Genomic DNA, 11785 nt, shown 5'->3' with positions numbered 1-11785 from the left:
TTATAGTGTATTCACTTGTTATGAAACTTCAACAAAAATATTTAGAATTTACTGAAATATAAATACTCAATGTAATAGAATAGACACAATTGGAAACAGGAATTTTATTTGAAAAAGAAGCCCTTCAAATCAGTGGGGAAAATTTAGTCAATACATAGTGTCAAAACATAAATTCTATTTAAAACAAAGAAGGATCCCTATTTCATCATTCACATCAAAGTAAATGCCAGATTAAGTAAATATTTAAATAAAATATTTGACACCTTTCAATTACTTGACAAAAACCTACAAGTGAATTTCTGGATAACCTTGTAGAAAATGCCCTTCTAAGAATGTGAGATGCACATTATCAATGTTCACTAATATCTGATTATAATATTATTCTGGCTACACAGTAGGGTTTCACTTCCCTTATATTTTGAATTTAGGAATGACCTTTGGAATTATTTCCACTATAAAATGTGGGTGATAACAATTAAAAGGCTTATTTGATTTTCAATATATTAAGAATTGGAGAGAAGATTCTTTGTTTCTGCCATGTGTCTAGTGGTTGGGTTTTCCCCAGTGTGGTTCACTCTTTACTGTGTCTCTATGTACTTATGTGAATACAGCTGTGACATTTATTCTTAGATGTGGGTTTGGTTTGTCTAAAGAAAAGTACATTATAAATTTTGATGGAAATAACCAAGTAACCCTCTATAAAAACTGCATCAATAAGTATGATAGATAAATTAGAAAGCACATTAAAAATAGGAAAGTAAAGCATAATCTCAAATTACTCATTAGTCAAATAAACACAATAGAAACTTTAAATTAATTCAAAATAAATGATAATTAAAATAATATATACCAAAATTTGTGAATTGTATCTAAAAATATGCCAAGGTATAATGTATAGACTAATGCATGTGCTAGAAAATAATAAATTAAGCATACAACTCATGACAATAGAAACAAAACAACAGCAAAACTCAAGGAAAATGGAGTAAAGTATATAATAACAATTAGAGAAAAAAATAAAGAGAAATGAAATAAAAATAAGAAGGTAAAAAAAGACCCTAAACTGATGCTTTGAACAGACTAACGAAATATAAAATTTGAAAAACAAACAAAACACCAGGAAGTCGTGGTAAAGGCATCCCAGAGCAGGAGGACCCAATGTTATTCCAGTGCAGCAAAGGACAGAGTGATGATTCTGACATTTGGGATGATACAGCAGTGATAAAAGCTTATGATAAAAACATGGCTCCATTTAAGCACACTTTAAAGAATGGTGACATTTCTGAAGCTTCAGATAAACCAAAAGGCACACCTAAAAGAAAACATGGCTAGGAGAATAAAAGCCAAAATAAGAATACCACAACTCTCTTGAAGCAGTGGAAAGTAGGTGACAAATGTTGTGCTGTTTTGTCAGAAGACAGATGCATTCACAAAACTAACATTGTTTCAGTTGATTTTAAGAGAGAAAACTGTATTGTGGTTTACACTAGATATGGAACTAGGGAGGAACAAAATCTGTCTGATTTATTTTCCCCAACCTCTGAAGTAGCTAATAATATAGAACAGAATGTGCAAGATACTGAAAATGAAAGTCAAATTTTAACATATGAAAGTGAGAACTCCTCCAGGTCTGCTGGAAATAAACCAAATAATATCAAGTCAAAACTGTTCCATGGGGAGCTTCCCTGGTGGCGCAGTGGTTTAGAGTCTGCCTGCCGATGCAGGGGACGTGGGTTCATGCCCCAATCCAGGAGGATCCCGCATGCTGTGGAGCGACTGGGCCCATGAGCTGTGGCAGCTGAGCCTGCGCGTCTGGGGCCTGTGCTCCATGGCGGGAGAGGCCACAGCAGTGAGAGGCCCACGTACTGCAAAAAAAAAAAAAAGCTGTTCCACGAAAGTCTTCTCTCTCTCCACCTCATTCTCCTATGCCAGGATCAGGACATGGCCCAGGAAACAAATCAAACACCATCACCACCACCACACTTCCTATCATGCTGGCTGCCTCCATTTCCTTCTGGGCCACCAATAATTCCCTCATCACTTATCACATGTCCAGATTCTCCTGATGATGCTGATGCTTTGGGAAATAAGCTAATCTCCTGATACATGAGTGACTATCATACTGGTTACTCTATGGGTTTCAAACAAAATCAGAAAGAAATAAAAGGTGATCACATTTTAATTAAGGAATAATTCAGTGTTCTTTAATTGGTGCAGCTCTCTCCCAAGAAGAATGATACTTTTATGTGCCTTGATCCATGTGAACAAAAGTTTCATTATTTTCATCATACACACTTAGTTGGGTGGCACAATCATCTGCATTTGCCCTTATTGCATGTGACTCATGTCAACCAGGTGATTTGTTTTGTCTTGTTTTGTATTTTGTGGTTTTTTTTTTGTTTGTTTGTTTTTTTTTTTTTTTTTTTTTTGCAGTACGCAGGCCTCTCACTGTTGTGGTCTCTCCTATTGCAGAGCACAGGCTCCAGACGTGCAGGCTCAGCGGTAATGGCTCTCAGGCCCAGCCGCTCCATAGCATGTGGGATCTTCCTGGACTGGGGCATGAACCCATGTCCCCTGCATCAGCAGGCGGGCTCTCAACCACTGCACCACCAGGGAAGCCCCAACCAGGTGTTTTTAAGTAGTAATCAGTTTGAATAACTGAACAATGAAAATGTGAGTTACTAAAAGAAAAACAAGGACACATATAGTTCAGAAAAGTCAATCTGTCAGGCTTGTGTAACTTTCTTAGTATGTTAAAATTTTATTAATGTACTTAAAAATAAATAATAAATCTTTAAGTAAAACCACCTTTCATCAAAATCAGTAAGAAAAAAATAAAAGGAAAAACAGTATGAAAAATATAAGAGAAGCAGGGGAATGTCAAGATGGCAGAACAGGAAGACCTTGAGCTCACCTCCTCCCATAGGCATATCAAAATTTCAAATATTAACTGAGAAACTGTCTATGAGAACAACCTAAGCACTAGCAGAAAATAGTTTTGACAGCTAAAGATAAAAAGAAGAAACCACAATGAGACGAGAGGGACAGAGACATAGAAAAGTCAAGATGCACACCAAGTTAGGCAACCCACAAATGGGAGGATAATCACAATTGCAGAAGTTCTTCCCAAGAACTGAGGGGTCCAAGACCCACATTGTTCTCCCCAGCCCAGTGGTCTTGCATCAGAAAGATGAGCTTCCAGAACATCTGGCTTTGAAGGCCAGCAGGTCTTACATATGGGAAATCCTAAGAGCTGTAGGAAACAGACTCCACTCTTAAAAGGAATGTGTAAAATCTCACATGCTTCAAGTCACAGTGCAAAGGCAGTAGTTTGACAAATCCTGGGTCAGACACACTTGTTGATCTTGAAGAGCCTTCTGGGGATGCAAGAGGCAATTGGTAAACTACCAGGGGATGAAGATGTTGCCAGTAGCCATTTTGGGGCACTCATTCTACTGTGAGGGCACTGGTGCTGACAAGCAACAATTTGAAATCTTCCCTCTAGCCAATTAGTGCCAGGGGCTCACCAACCCACCAGCCACAGAGATCTCTGGGCCCCACAGTTAGCCACACAGGGACCCAGCCCCACCCACCAGCCAACTGGCACCAGCCTTAGGACCACACAGGTTGCAGGCAGCCAAGCAAGACACAGACCTGCTTACCAGTGGACCAGCAACCACCAAACAAGGCAGGGCCTGATAGCCAAACATGTCAGGGATCATACTCGCATACCAGTAAAAACACAGTCAACCCAACCACAAAAGGAGGCCCCATGCAGCCCAAATAGAAGCCCCCTCCCCAAGAACATTAAGCTCTGGTGACCACAGCAGAATGGGCTTCTGGGACCCATAATGTGTCTTCTACTTAAGGCCATTTCTTCAAGATTAGGAAAAGTAACAGACCTATAAAATACATAAAAATAACACAGAGAATTAGGCAAAATGACGAGATGTAGTAATGTATTCCAAAAGAAAGATCAAAAAAAAACCTCCAAAAAAAATTAAGTGGTTATAAGCAATCTAAAATATTCAAGGTAATGATTATAAAGATGTTCAATAAAATAGGGATAAAAATGAATAAACACAGTAAGAATTTCTTTTAAAAAAGAGATAAAATATAGAGAAAATAACAAAACAGAGCTGAAACATATGAAAACTGAAATTAAAAATGCACTAGAAGAAATCAACAATAGATTAGAGCATATAGAGGAACAGATCTGCAAATTGAAAGATGGAGTAGTGGAAATCACCCAAGCTGAGCAGAGATATAACTTCAACAAATTATATCAATGTTAGCAATAACATTAACTCCATTTGTAATGTGGTATTAATCTTTGATCAGTTTAATTGGATAGATTAGATGTTAATATATATTCAGATTTTGTGCATAGAATTGGTAAACCTCCTGGGGATGGAGAACTTAGAAGTGAAATTCGGTTATTGATTGAGTTTTGCACTTATGAGAGCTTATAGTCTTATCAGTTGAATGGATAAGCACTTTATCTTTTTCTATGTTTTCTCCCCCCTATATTCTAGAAATAGGAAAATTGGAATAATTTGTTCCTTGAGGCTTAAATACTGTTTGGCCCATAAAGCCATTTTGCTGTAGTATATATTGTGGGGCAAATATTGTTGACAATTTATTATTTTCTTTTAGGATTATTGGATTCTTATTATTTTCTTATTGAATTACTTTCAGTAATTCATTTTTATATTATTTAAAATACAATTCAAAATTTTTAACAGAAAATTTGTTCATAGCATTGTTATACAGTTTAACTCTTTCCCTATGCTTTTCATCATTCTGATGCAAAACATTTATGTTTTAATTCGTTTTTATTTTGTTTTATTTTATTTTATTTTGGTTTTGTTTTCCCCAAAATATTTCTCAATTACTTTCATCAAGTCCAGAATATCTGAATCATTTTTGCACTCTATTTCATTGTGTCCCTTTAATATTTTTTAGTCCTCTAAATCTTGAGATTATTTTTCCTTATGAATATAAGTAATTTTCAAACATGAAGATAAATATTGACTGCATTAATCAATTTAATTAAGCTCATGTTATTGTCCCTATTATCCCTAAAACCTTTTACAGTGGAAATTATAATGTTAAATAGAACTCATTCAAGTTTAGGCTCAAGCAAATGTGGAGCTCTCAGGTATATGAATTGACATGACTCTGTAGAAGAATAAAGACTTTTATTGATTTTTATCAATCAATCAATCAATGAAATATAACAGCATTTTGCTATACAAACACCATTTTGATTTTATTTTACAAATGTGTGTATTTTAAGGAAACGAAATTATAAAGAGATTCTGTTAAACTATCTAAATGTTAGATAATTCTTCATTTGATGAACATTTACGATAAGCATAGTTAAACCAAGTGGACAGTAGAAATTGAAATTCATTAGAAGAATGATACTTTAAGTCAGGATTACTTAAAACTCTAGGAAATAAAATAGTAAGTTTTGGTAAAATTCATTATACTTGACCAAAGCAGTTTAACTTCGAGGTTTCAAAAATAAAACACTTTCAGATACAAATCATTTTAAGGAAAAATGTACCTAGAATAATATATAAAATTAACACTGTATAAGATAAAATTTTACAGTGTTTGGTTTTGCTATGATTAATTTAGAAAGAAAATATGTAGGCAATTTGCCCTTTATATCAACAAATATAAATTTACATATTTAAATTTTATTTATGAAATTGACATGTGTGCATTACATACAATGATGAAAAATACAATTAAGGCTTTAGAAAGAGAATCTTTAAGAAAAGCAGCCTAATAACTTAAATGTGAATTTTAAACTTATTTATTTTAACAATCAAATATAAATTTACATTTATGCATTTCAGATTTCATGCCAGTTTCTAGATATGGAGCACCTTAATATCCCTTTCCCATTTAAAATTCTTGCAAAATACATATTCTTGGTTTTCAATTAATTTATTTGCTTCTGTCTTCTCTTTGATTTGGTTGCATATAACTTATAAAAATTATTTCAGCTATAGCAACTGTCATGAAGAATCTCAGAAAAGTTACAATTTTAGAATAACATATTACTTACATACATATTTAATTAATTTCCTATTGATCATTATATTATAGTTAAGTTACATTTTACTTAAAGTTGCTGCACAGATAATGAAACACTAAGTCTCTGAGTAATTTGAGCATATTACTGCATTGATTTCACTTTTTAGCTACTATTATTCTGAGGATAAAATGATTTTATGAGTAAAACAAACCAGCTCAACAACTATGTATCCTTTATTTTAGTTGTAAAACTAAACCAAGTGGAAGTTTATCCAATTATTTGACTTACTTTTGAAAAAATTATCTAAAGATATAATGTTGTATTTAGAAAGATTGAAGCCTATTATTACATAAATGTTTAGGTTTGTTTTCCAAAGGAAATATTAAGATATTTCTAGCAATACTATTTTTAATATTATGCTTTGATTTCCTGTGTTTTATCTATTTAGGTTTTTCTTAATTTCCTACCCTAAATTATGTACCTCTTATTCTTTCTCATATTATTTTATTCTTACTCACTTGAGGTTAATTATAACATACTATAAATCAGAAGTGAATTTACTGGTTTACTTTAGGAACTGTCTTCCTAGTAGACTGAAAAATCCATGAGATGAAGGGATATCCTAATATGACATAATGGAAAGAGTCAGGGCTCTGGAGCAAGGCTACCTGTTTTTTAATCCTAGCTGTATCACTTGTTAGACATGCAAATGTAAACATGTTATTTAACTTATCTGTGCCTCAGTTATTCATGTGTAAAACAAAGATATAGTACATCTTCCTCAAAGTGTTGTGAGAATTTAATGACTATATTTATTGCATAGAAAATTGCCTGACACAATGTAAGAACTATGTAAGAGTTAATTATTGCTGCTGTAGTTTTAACTATTTTGTCAGTGACTAGCTGAGTGTTTGGCAAATAGCAAGCATAGAGTGAATATTTATTGAATGATTGAATAAACAAACAAACAAACAAACAAATTTTATCTATTCAGCACCTATCATCTTACGTCTGTGATGGTGCTTTGCTAAAAGTTGAAAGCAGGTAAAAAAGATGTATGAGTAGGCAGTTATAATATAAAATTACAAGAATAACAATAAAATATCTATTATATATCAGAGGAGATATTATCTCTACATAGAAAGACAGGGGTGGTCTCTGGAAGAATATAATAGGAATATAGTAGATTAAGAACCAGACTAATACTGAGAGAACCTGCTTTCTATTAAACGTTCCATCATTTTCTCTTTGGAAATTTGGCAATATCACTAGATCTATTAGTCTTTAGTTTTCTGTTTAAAATATAGAATTTTGACTGCCCTACCTATTTGGGGGAGGGGAGACACTGACAAGAGGAAATACTTGCTGAAAGTCAATATAGACTATAAAGTACTATGAAAGCATAAGGTTTCCTTTTTGGTGGTATAAATGTTTATAATGCAAGAAAGCATCACAGTTGGCACTTCAAATATGATAATAACAAGTGTATTATTATTTCTGTCTAGTTGTTATTTTTTTCTCTCTTTACTTCACTCATTCTTTAGCTTCTTTTGAACTTGTCTTTATTAAAATTCTAATTCATATAAATTACAAAAGTGATTTTTACCTTTGTATTCCAAAGTCTAAAAGAAGAAGACAAAAACTTAAGCTTGTATATAAGTAGGTATAAAGTAGAATGCTTTCCAGATGTGTTAACAGTCTAGTTATTTTATAACTGTATAAAAATAAAATAATTTGAATTATTTTATCAAATCTGTAGGGATGCATTTTTGAGGTGCTTTCCAACCAGTAAATATTTAGTTCCAAATAAAGCAAATAAAGGTGAAGTTAAAATTAAGGTAATTTCAAGTCTCCAAAACTCTCAGATAATCAAATCCTTCTACTCTGTTGATCTATTGACACTATTTACCTCTCAAGTAAATGGTTTCATATGGCTATAGTGAAAAATAATCCCACATTTCTCAAAACATTTTTTTTCCCAGCACCAAGTATTCAGAGATACATTTAGGGTCTGTGTATGTCAGCTGAGTCTAGCAATGAAAAAATCAGTGGATAACAATCCACCTAAGAATAATTTTTCTCCCTAACAGCAAGCTTGGCACTGAAGTATAATCAACCATCTGCTCTCATTCTTGTGTGTCTGTTTTTATTTGTTTGTTTGCTTGTCTTGGTGAGTTTGCATCCTTCCTATTATAAATCACTATATTTGGACTAATGTTGTACTATTTGATATGCATTTTAACATTATCAGGGTACTTTAGAATACCCTAATATGTGGTTCCATATATTTCACAAAATGTCACTCATTATTCTTCTATATATTAATATAATTCTTCTTCTCTCTATTAAGAAACTTCATAACTTTCTTAATTCTCCTTAGAGAGAAAACATTTTAAAATAGAAGCCTCTATATATTCAGACTTTGATTCAAATCAAAAGCTGATTCAGGGACATCTAGTTTCTGGTTCAATGCACATGAAACTTAGAAGCTGTCATTCTGCTTTAACAACAAATAAACAGCTGAAAAATCAATAACTCTTCTTGGATCCACCAGAAATGAGAGAACCCAGGACAAACTGCTGCTTCCAAAATTGGAGAGACAGAGAGGCAAATACAGAAAATCACAACTTACTGATGTAGTAACCCATGACCAGAAACCTCCTTGGGAATGAGTTGGGGTGGAAAAACTTAAATTGTAATTGATCAATAGCTAGAGGCCCAGTGTGGACAAGTCGGAGACTTAAAACTCCAGGGAGACTCACTTAGAGGTGTGCCCTCACATTTATGTGAGTTTTACTTCCACAAGCTAGACCAGGATTTCACAGTGAACATATATAATGTAATATAATATAATATAATGTAATATAATATAATCATTATTATGATATAATTAATATAACATAATATATAAAATGAATGATACAACTGATACAAGAAGAGGAAGGAAATATGATATTTTTGGTTATTATAAGGTATTTGCACCACTCCTGAAACAGAATAGTGTTACTTAAATGAGACCCTGGATTATTTATAAATGCATATTGCAAACTCTAGGGTAAACACTAAAATGCATAAAAAAGAAAGAAATGTAACTAATATGTTAACAAAGGAAAAAATGGGAATCATATAAAATGTTTGATTAAAACCACAAAAGTAGGAAAAAGTGGAAGGCAAAAATTAAGAACCAAAAACAAAGGCAATGAGTAGAAAATAGTAACAAATATGGTAGATATTAATCCAGTTATATCAATAAAAAATTTACATGTCAATGGTCTCAATATACTAATTAAAAGAGAGATTATCACAGTGGATCATAAAACAAGACTCAACCTATCCAAACCCCATTTGAAATTTAAATATTATATTTTATATATGTATATGCATGGAGAAAGTTATACCATGCTATCATTAATCAAAAGAAAATAGAGTTGATATATTAATTTTAGACACAATAGAACTCAGAGAAAGGAAAGTTATCCAGGATGAAAAGTGGGGCATTGCACGATGATAAACATATCAATTATCCATGAACACATAATAAACCTTAACATGCATTGCCTAACAACAGAGTGTCAAGATACATGAAGGAAAAAAAAAAGAAATATAAAGGGAAATAGATAAATCTTCTATTAGAGGTGGAAACTTCAATACCTTTCTCTCAGAAATGGACAGGTCCAGCAATAAGAAAACAAGTTAAGGACACAATTGCATTTAAGAGCACCATAAACAACTGGATATAATTAACATCAACTACTTCATCCAACAGCAGCAGAATACACATTCTTCTCAGGGTCACATGGTATATTCACTATAAGTAGACCACATTCTTGGCCATAAAGTACTCCTGAAAAAGTAGACATTATCAAAAAATAGATATTATACAAGGAATGTTCTCAGACAACAATGGAATTAAACTAGAAATAAATATCAGAAAGAACTCTAAAACATCCCAAAATACGTAGGGATTAAATACAGGTTTCTAAATAACACATAGATCAAAGAAGAAATATCAAAAGAAAATTTAAAATTATTGAGCCAATTGAAAATAAAAATAAAGCTAGTAAAAAATTGTAGCATGCATAAAAAAAGTGCTTAGAGGGAAATTTCATTGTACATGAAATTTATATGCATGTACACTCAATATGTATATGTATGTAGCACTGAATGAATACATAGAATCAATAATCTAAGCTTCCACAATAGGAAACTAGAAAAAAAATAATTTTGAAGTGAGCAGAAATAAAGAAATTAAAATTAGAGAAGATATCAATGAAATTAAAAACAGGAAATCAATAGAAAGAGTCAACCAAATCAAAAGCTACTTCTTTGAGAAAAAAAATTAAAAAGCCTCTATCTTAGATTACCAAGAACAAAATGGAGAAGAGACAAATAATTAATATCACAAATAAAAGGGAAAACATCACTAAGACTGAATGAACATTCAAAGAATAATGAATAAATATTATGAATAATTCAATGCTCACAAATTTTATAATGCAGGTGAAATGAACAAATGTTGAAAGATACGATCTGCCAAAATTCACATAGGAATAGACAATCTGAATAGGCCTATAGCTATTAAAGAAATTGAATCCGGCTTCCCTGGTGGTGCAGTGGTTGAGAGTCTGCCTGCCAATGCAGGGGACACAGGTCCGTGCCCTGGGCCGGGAAGATCCCACATGCCATGGATCGGCTGGGCCCGTGAGCCATGGCTGCTGGGCCTGTGGTCCAGAGCCTGTGCTCCACAATGGGAGGGACCACAACAGTGAGAGGCCCGTGTACCACCAAAAAAACACAAAAGTATATATATATATATATATATATATATATATATATATATATATATATGTATGTATATATAAGAAATTGAATCAATATATCATAAACTTATAAAACAGAAGAACCAGACTTAGATGGGTTCACTGGTGTATTCTAATAAACATTTAAGGAAGAAATTATACCAGTTCTCTACAATCTCTTCTGGAAACAGAGGGAATACGTCCTAACTCATTCTATGAGCCCAGTTTTCATAATATCAAGCAAAGACTTTACAAGAAAAGAAAAAAAAAACAAACTAAAGACCAATATTTCTCAAGAAGTTAGATGCAAAAATTCTCAACAAAATATTAACAAATTTAATCTGAGGTATGTAAAAAGAATTATCCATTATAATCAAGTGTAATTTATTCTAATTTTCAAGATTGGTTTAACATTCAAATGTCAATTAATGTAATCCATCACATCAACATATTCAAAAGAAAAATCACATGACCACATTAATAGATGCAGAAAAACATTTTAAAAAATCCAACACCCATTAATGATAACAATTCTAAGTAAACTAGAAATTGAGGGGAATTAAGTCACCTTAATAAAAAATATGTAAAGAGGAGAGTGGCCAAGGTGGCAGAGTAAGAAGACTCTTAAGATCACATCCCCCTACAGGCACACCAAAATTGCAACTATTTACAAATCAACGATCCATGAGAGCAACCTGAAAACCAGCAGAAAATATATTCTACAGCTAAAGATATAAAGAAGGAACCATAACAAGATGAGTAGGAGGGGCGAATATGTGATAGAGTAAAGATCCATACGCCTGGGTAGGCTACACACAAACAAGAGGATAATTACAATTGCAGAGGTTCTCCCCAAGGAGCAAGGGGGCCAAGCACCACATTGGGCTCCCCAGCCCAGGGATCATGAACTAGAAAGATGAGCTCCTAAAATACT

At 32.8% G+C, this 11785-nt stretch overlaps 1 pseudogene across 1 annotated transcript; it reads left to right on the top strand.

Annotated features, from left to right (window-relative positions):
* The first annotated feature begins 837 nt into the window (after nucleotides 1-837).
* Nucleotides 838-2193, top strand: LOC309796232 (survival of motor neuron protein-like; annotated as a pseudogene). The gene is made up of 2 exons: nucleotides 838-1688; nucleotides 1911-2193. The product of its transcript is annotated as a survival of motor neuron protein-like (transcript).
* The last annotated feature ends 9592 nt before the right edge of the window (nucleotides 2194-11785 follow it).

The sequence above is a fragment of the Mesoplodon mirus genome, assembly GCF_964341445.2.
Source record: "Mesoplodon mirus genome assembly, chromosome: X".
NCBI lineage: Eukaryota > Metazoa > Chordata > Mammalia > Artiodactyla > Ziphiidae > Mesoplodon > Mesoplodon mirus.
The sequence above is the reverse complement of the archived record's forward strand: the minus strand, read 5'-3'. Positions and strand labels throughout refer to the sequence as shown.